Source organism: Apis dorsata, unplaced genomic scaffold (genome assembly GCF_000469605.1).
Source record: "Apis dorsata unplaced genomic scaffold, Apis dorsata 1.3 scaffold_891, whole genome shotgun sequence".
Lineage (NCBI taxonomy): Eukaryota > Metazoa > Arthropoda > Insecta > Hymenoptera > Apidae > Apis > Apis dorsata.
The window spans coordinates 69947-76743 of NW_006264007.1; positions in this window are offsets into that span (position 1 = coordinate 69947).

Sequence of the window (6797 nt, forward strand, 5' to 3'; positions counted from 1 at the left end):
TTTTTCAAGCATTATTGTGTTGTTTTATATGACCTACTTAGTTGCATCGAATATATCATAAAATAAATAAATCCTCTCGAAATAAAAAAACGAATAACATTTATTCGTTTCATGCAGCATGCAATTATTAACTCACTGTAACAAAGTAATTTATCTTTTAAAAGATTTAATTTGTAATTTATCTGCGCTGATGATGTAAAAATATTATATCAATCTTGGTGAAAAGCTTTTATTATTTAAATTTTTTCTTTTGTAATTTATTATTATTATTAAAATTCGTTTTTTTTTTAAAACGAACTTTTGTGCTTGAAGAATTACTTGTCAATTGTGGAAAAAAAAAACAGGGAAATTCGCGATACACGTGATACAAATAAATTGTCCTCAAGTATCTCGATGAAAGAAAAGGATCGCTACTATCACATATCACACGTATCAGCGAACACTGGCTAACATTCTAACAATATATCCTCTCTTGACATTTAATTAATCTGTTCACATAATAAACCAGTCTTTTCTCTACTTTAATTTCAACGATCTTGTTTTTTCTGTAAAAAAAAAAAAAAAAAATCAATTGCACCAGTATAGATACGTATTTAAATACTTGTAAGTTACAAATGCAATTGTGAAACTTTTATCGAACAATATTTCCATCTTTCCACATAAAATAAAAAAAAGTGAAATATATATTTCTTTGAAAATATATATATAGACTAGAATAAAAGTTTGTAAATTACATTTACCTTATTCTTAACTTGCATTTTTAACATTTTCTATATTTCGTTGACTTTTAATGGCTTTTATGATATCAACTATATCTGAATTGAAACTTTCTTTAATTTATCTCTATACAATTCTCGAAAAATATGAAATATTACTTCTTTTCAAATGTAATAATGTAACTTTTTTTTTTTTACACTGTTTTATCTTGACATTTTCTATGCTCTCGTGTTACAATTTTTATGGTAAACAAACTTTGTAAGATATTTTTCATTACGTGTTAAATATTTTCGTAATCGAATAAAACAAATTTTTCCAAAAATGTTTCTTCGGCATAGTCTGTTAATTACATCTGTGAAAAGCAACAATTAAAACACGAAAAACAACGAGATACAATAAATTACGAGCCGTTAAACACGGTTCGCAATTTTTCGTGAAAAATAATAATATTATCGTGTACATTTCAATTGTCCTCTCCAACAAACCCATTACCGGATTTTTTTTTTCTTTCCCTCTGTTTAAAAAATCATTTTTATTCGACCATTGCCTTCGTCGAAACCATAAATTCGTCCCACTCGTTCGAGATTTCGCTATTTTTTTATTCTTTTTTCGTTCATAGGTTTTTTAAATGGCTACTTTTCCATTCCTTTTCCATTGGGTATCATTTTCCACCAGATGGTTATTATCCATCCGAATACGCGATTTATGAAGCGGACGCTTGCCTGTGCATGATTTTGATTAATCGCCATGTACGAACGGCGACGTTTAATTTATGAATAGAACGTCTATACGCGATGAGACACGTAATTGGAATGAGTTGTGGAACGAGTTTAATCGGGTGAACGATAGGAGGGGGAAAAATTGAATTTAGTATGCGGTTGATATACATACACGAGTAACGTGTTTGTAAATTTTACCTTTTGCTTTGTTATTAATCGAGAAAGATAGATGAAATAAATGATGTACGAAATTTTTTTAATTAAATGAATAAAAGGCAAGGAGAGTTTTTTAACGATAGTTAAAAAATCGTTGTATCGATACATTGCAAAAAATATATTTATATACAAAGATAGATTTAAAAGATAAAATTAATTTTTATATATTTTCCATGCTTTTTAATTTTTATATATTCTCCATGCTTTTGATTTTTGAAATTGTTTCATAGTGTCATCGATGGTTTCTAAGATATTTGGATTAAAAGACACTGATTCAGATATATTTTAGGAGAATTTTTATTAAAAATAATATTTAATTACGAATGAAAGTAGAGAATTTCGAAAAATCTCGAAATGTTTATCGTGATCTTGCGAGATAGGATAAAATAAATTCCACAAAACGTATATAATAATACGTCTTATCAATTTTTATAAATTAAAAGAGTTATAAACTTAAACTTCTACACTAACTTCCTAACAAAAGAGATTCCCAGATGTCAAATTGCGTGCACCCATAATCGCACACCCATTTCATGTTACCTCTGCTTTGTGGAAGTTTGAATACCGCAATCTCGATGTCATAGGAGCTCGAACTTCATGATTCCAAGTCTATGCAAACCAGATCAAATCATTCTACGGTAGAATTGGCACTGGACAACCATTGATTTGCAAATTTCCAAATCTCAAACCTTGAATAGCAAAGTTACACTTTTGATTTTAATCTCTAATCTTTCCAAATCTTGTTATTTTGGAATGTTAAATTTTTAAATTTCAAATGAAATATTTTAGAGTATTGCAATCCTAAACTAACCAGAGTTCTAGAATTTATATAAACCATAAAATAAAATTTTTAAATTTCAAATTCTATGACAATTCTCGAATCTCAGATACCAAGCTATAAAATCTTCAAGAGTTCAAGTTATAAAACTTCCAGATTTCCAGATCTCAAATTGTAAAACCGTCAAGACATAAATCATAGAATAACAAATTTTACAACGCAAGGTTTAAATTATAGAAATTATCTTGAAAACTCAGATTTAATTTTATAAAAATCTGTAAATCTCGAATCTTAAACTATATAATCTTTGCAGATATCACAATGATAGAATTTTTAGACACTAGATTCCAAATTATAAAAGATTAAAAGAGCACAGGTTTCACAGATTTTGAAAATTGCCAAATATTCTTAGGAAAATTCAAACACTTCGATCTTGTAACTTGAAGAGTAATCGTTACGTGGTTCGTGACAAGGATTTTACACCCTTGTAAAATGGAGTTTGTATCATGGAGTTTGAGAGATTAAAACATCGAGCTTGTGGTATTGGAAGTCCAACACAGCAAAAGCAAATTGAGGAAAGTCACACGATTCCGTGTACATAAAGTTTGGAATGCGATGTGGATTTTACTACTTTAGACTCGTGCATAGCTCACCTTAGTGTATCATGAAATTCAATATCACGCGATCATCAATTATTTCTTTTTCAAATAAAAACTTTCATGTTTCAAAACGCGTTCATTTATAAAAATAAATTAGATTTACACTTTCTACATAATTTTTTTTAAAATGAACGTGCATTTCTTAATAAAATAAAATATTTTACCAACATTATTTATCTATTTAATCTAATTCTTTTCCTTCTCATAATTATCAAGGATTTAACTTAGAATTAATCCGCATAGACCATTTCACAGTTGAATCATTACTGAGCTCGATGGATAAATTCCAATGTGCGGAGGCATTCGATTACTACATGACATATTTAATCTCCCTTCACTGCAAATATATAATAGGTATATATAATCTACAAATACCACTCGACGAAACGAAAAATGTGCAAAAAGATCGCTCTGCGAAGATCTATTTTACGATCATTAATTTTTTTCCAACTGCTATCTCTTATCAACCACCAGAATTTGCCTCTGTACCTTTTATGAAACGTTATATCCCGTTACTCGTTTAATTCAATTGTATCAATTTCATCAGAGGAACACCGAATTCACCACAGGATTCACGAGGATTTCGTTTATCTCATCGATCAGGCCGAACAATATTTCTATTACAGTATCGAGAGATCATCGAATTTCACTTCACTTTCTCGAATTCACTATTTATCACTATCAGCTTTTAACGTAAATTAATCTTTAACAAATCGGAAGATGTTATTACATACATGTTATTTTTCTGGGAGAAAAAAATTCGATGTTTAAAATTTATAGATTTTCTTATATTCTCTGGATGTTTTTTATTTTATTATTAACTGATTTCGATGAAATTTTCAACATATTAATTTATTCGTGGAATACTTTTGAAAAGATTCTAAGTAACAAATAAAAAAGTTAAGGCTTATGCAAAAAGATATAATATAGCACGGATTATGATATTTGAAAAATATTTAAATAAATTTTTACTTACACTCTATACACAAATAAATATCTAAAACATTTGAAGTTTGCATTAGATTAAGATAATTATAACCAAAATACATTTTTCTTCTAGAAATGTGTAAAAAAAATCATTTTGTTTATTTTAAAAATAATTTTAAAAATCGTTTATAAATAATTTTTACATTAATATATTTTGAAAATTGTTTTTGATGCTGTAATAAAACTAAAATTGAATTGATTTTATATTCATTATACTCGTTTATTAATTCGACGATCTATGAATTTCATTTTCTTTCATATCTTGAAAAGGATAGTACGAGTGCTCACTTCATCACCGACAATAAAGTGAAGAAAATACTAGAATTTTTGATTCAGAATAGAATGCGAGAATATTTCAGTGATGGAATGAAAGAGCTTTTCATATATCGGGGAAAAAATTAAAGTAAGGATATTTAAAAGCTAATAAATTATACTTTTATTTATTTCTATTTTAATTATTTTTAAATTAGAATTAGAAGATAATCGAAATTTCTTTCAAAATCAATAATAGAAATTCTGATAATTAATTTATACTTTACTTCTTCTTAGAGGATAAAGGCAAATAGAACTTCATTTATCGAAAATTTTCATTAATGTTCAATTTACCGAATACTAAGTTAAACTTTTATTATCCGAACTAGTGGCTTACATTTCAATTATATGAATATTTGTTGAATGAAAACGAAGAGTAATAAAATGATTCAAAATAAATAAATAAATAAGTGAATAAATATGTATAATTAATTCCATTTATATCCAAATCTAAATTTCCATCACACTATCTTATTCCAATAACCTTTACTTATCTTCCATCAGATTCATACGAATTTTAATCTTCTCATCAAATCAATAAAAAAGTAAAACGCGAAGCAAAAATAAATAATAAATCCCTAATTGAATATACCCAAGATAGAAACATTGCCCACAAAAGAAAGAAGAAGAAAGAAAAGTGGAGAGTGAAAGAGAAGGAAAGGGAATCCTCTTTGGGAATCGATTTGGTTTGAAAATCAGATTCGAGAGGAAAGTGGCAATATGTTATTCCGATCAGGGACAAGCGTAGAATCACTCCTTTTCCTCGTTTGCGCCTCGACGACCGCCTTCGGTCTCCCGGAATGATCGATATCCCTTGTATTCGAATACAATTTGAATCAAGCCGGATTGCGTCTATTAGATTTACAAAGGCTTCACAGACTTGCAAATGAAAAGAAGAGGAAGAGGTCGGGAAGAATCAGACCGAGCACGGGCCGTGGAATTTATTGGATAGTCAGTGCTTTTAACGCGATTCGATAAGCCGGAATCAATGGCCGGCCGAACATCGTGGCCGCCCCCATTCCCGATCGACGTCCATCGAAATTCGTTTCCGGAATCGGGATCGATTCTCGTACTCTCGCCCCTGTTTTCGTTTCTATTGTCTGACCCATGACAGAGAAACACATTCGGCCAACCTATGATTCGATTTGACTCGAGTATAATCCGAATTCAGAATTTGAAAAAAAGAATGTTGTAGTATTCTTGAAGAAAAATTGGGAGAATAAAATGAAGAAAGATTCGTTTTTCGGTGTAAAATAGAACGATTGAAGAAGTGTTTGAAAAGAAGAATCGTTAGTGTTGGGAGAAAGTTTGAGGATTGGAGAAGTATTCGATTGTGTAGTATTGTATTGTTGAGAGTTTTTTTGGAGAATTGTTGGACAGATTGTTATAATAGAGTTTTAATAATTGTAATTTTAGGAAAAGAGGAAAATTAAAGTTTTATTTGAAGTAATTATTTTTATCCGTTTATTCTTTGTTCTCACGAAAAGAAACAAAATTGAGAGGTATTCAATTACAAAGAATGGTAGTGACGATTAATGTGTGCTATTGTTCGAGTTTCTGAAGAGTTATTAGACTTGTAACAGAAACTTGATAATTGCTGTGTATTGAAAAGGATAAATATTGAGGAAAAATTGTGTTTTAATTGCTGAAGCCATAGTATTGTTTTTATCCATTCATTCTAATTTAGTGTATGTTCTTTTATTTTGAAATTATAAAATTAATTGGTCATAAATGTCAAAATAAATAATAAAGTTTTAAGTAAAAAGAAATATACAACCACTTTTTTCCCTATTACAATTCCAATATTATCAAGATCATTAAACTCAAATAATTATAAAAACAATAGAAAAGAAACGAAAAAGAATAGCGTGGCAGATTCCAATTCATCAAATCTCGAAAAACTCGATCTCCCAAGGGAGGATTCGAGACACCTATTTTTCGAGCTACCATTGCATCAAGGTAGTTACCGAATCCCAGAAGCTCTGTTCTTTCTTTTTTTTTTTCTCGCGTTGAAATCACGAGAACGAGCGGGTATCGGTAAACATCCTGGCACATAGGATCTTCTTCCAAGATTTCGAGAGCCCCGTGGTTTTAGTTGGACGTGAAATTGCATTCGAGCAACGCGAGACGAATGAAGGAGGGATCGACCCGAATACCCGGCGGGAGAGTTTCGAAGAGAAAAGAGATTGCGAGGGGAGCGGTAGACAATAAAAATAGAGCGTCGCACAAGCGAATCGGGGCTAGTGGATTGCGATACGAAAACTAAGGCCGACAACTGTGCCATTGAATCGAAGTGATAAGTCGTGACACTGTCCTTTTTTGAATTCACACGAGATGAGATCCTCTGCCATTTTCATTTTTGAGGGTTCTTTTGATGTTTGGTCCATTTTTTTTTTTTTTTTTTTTTTT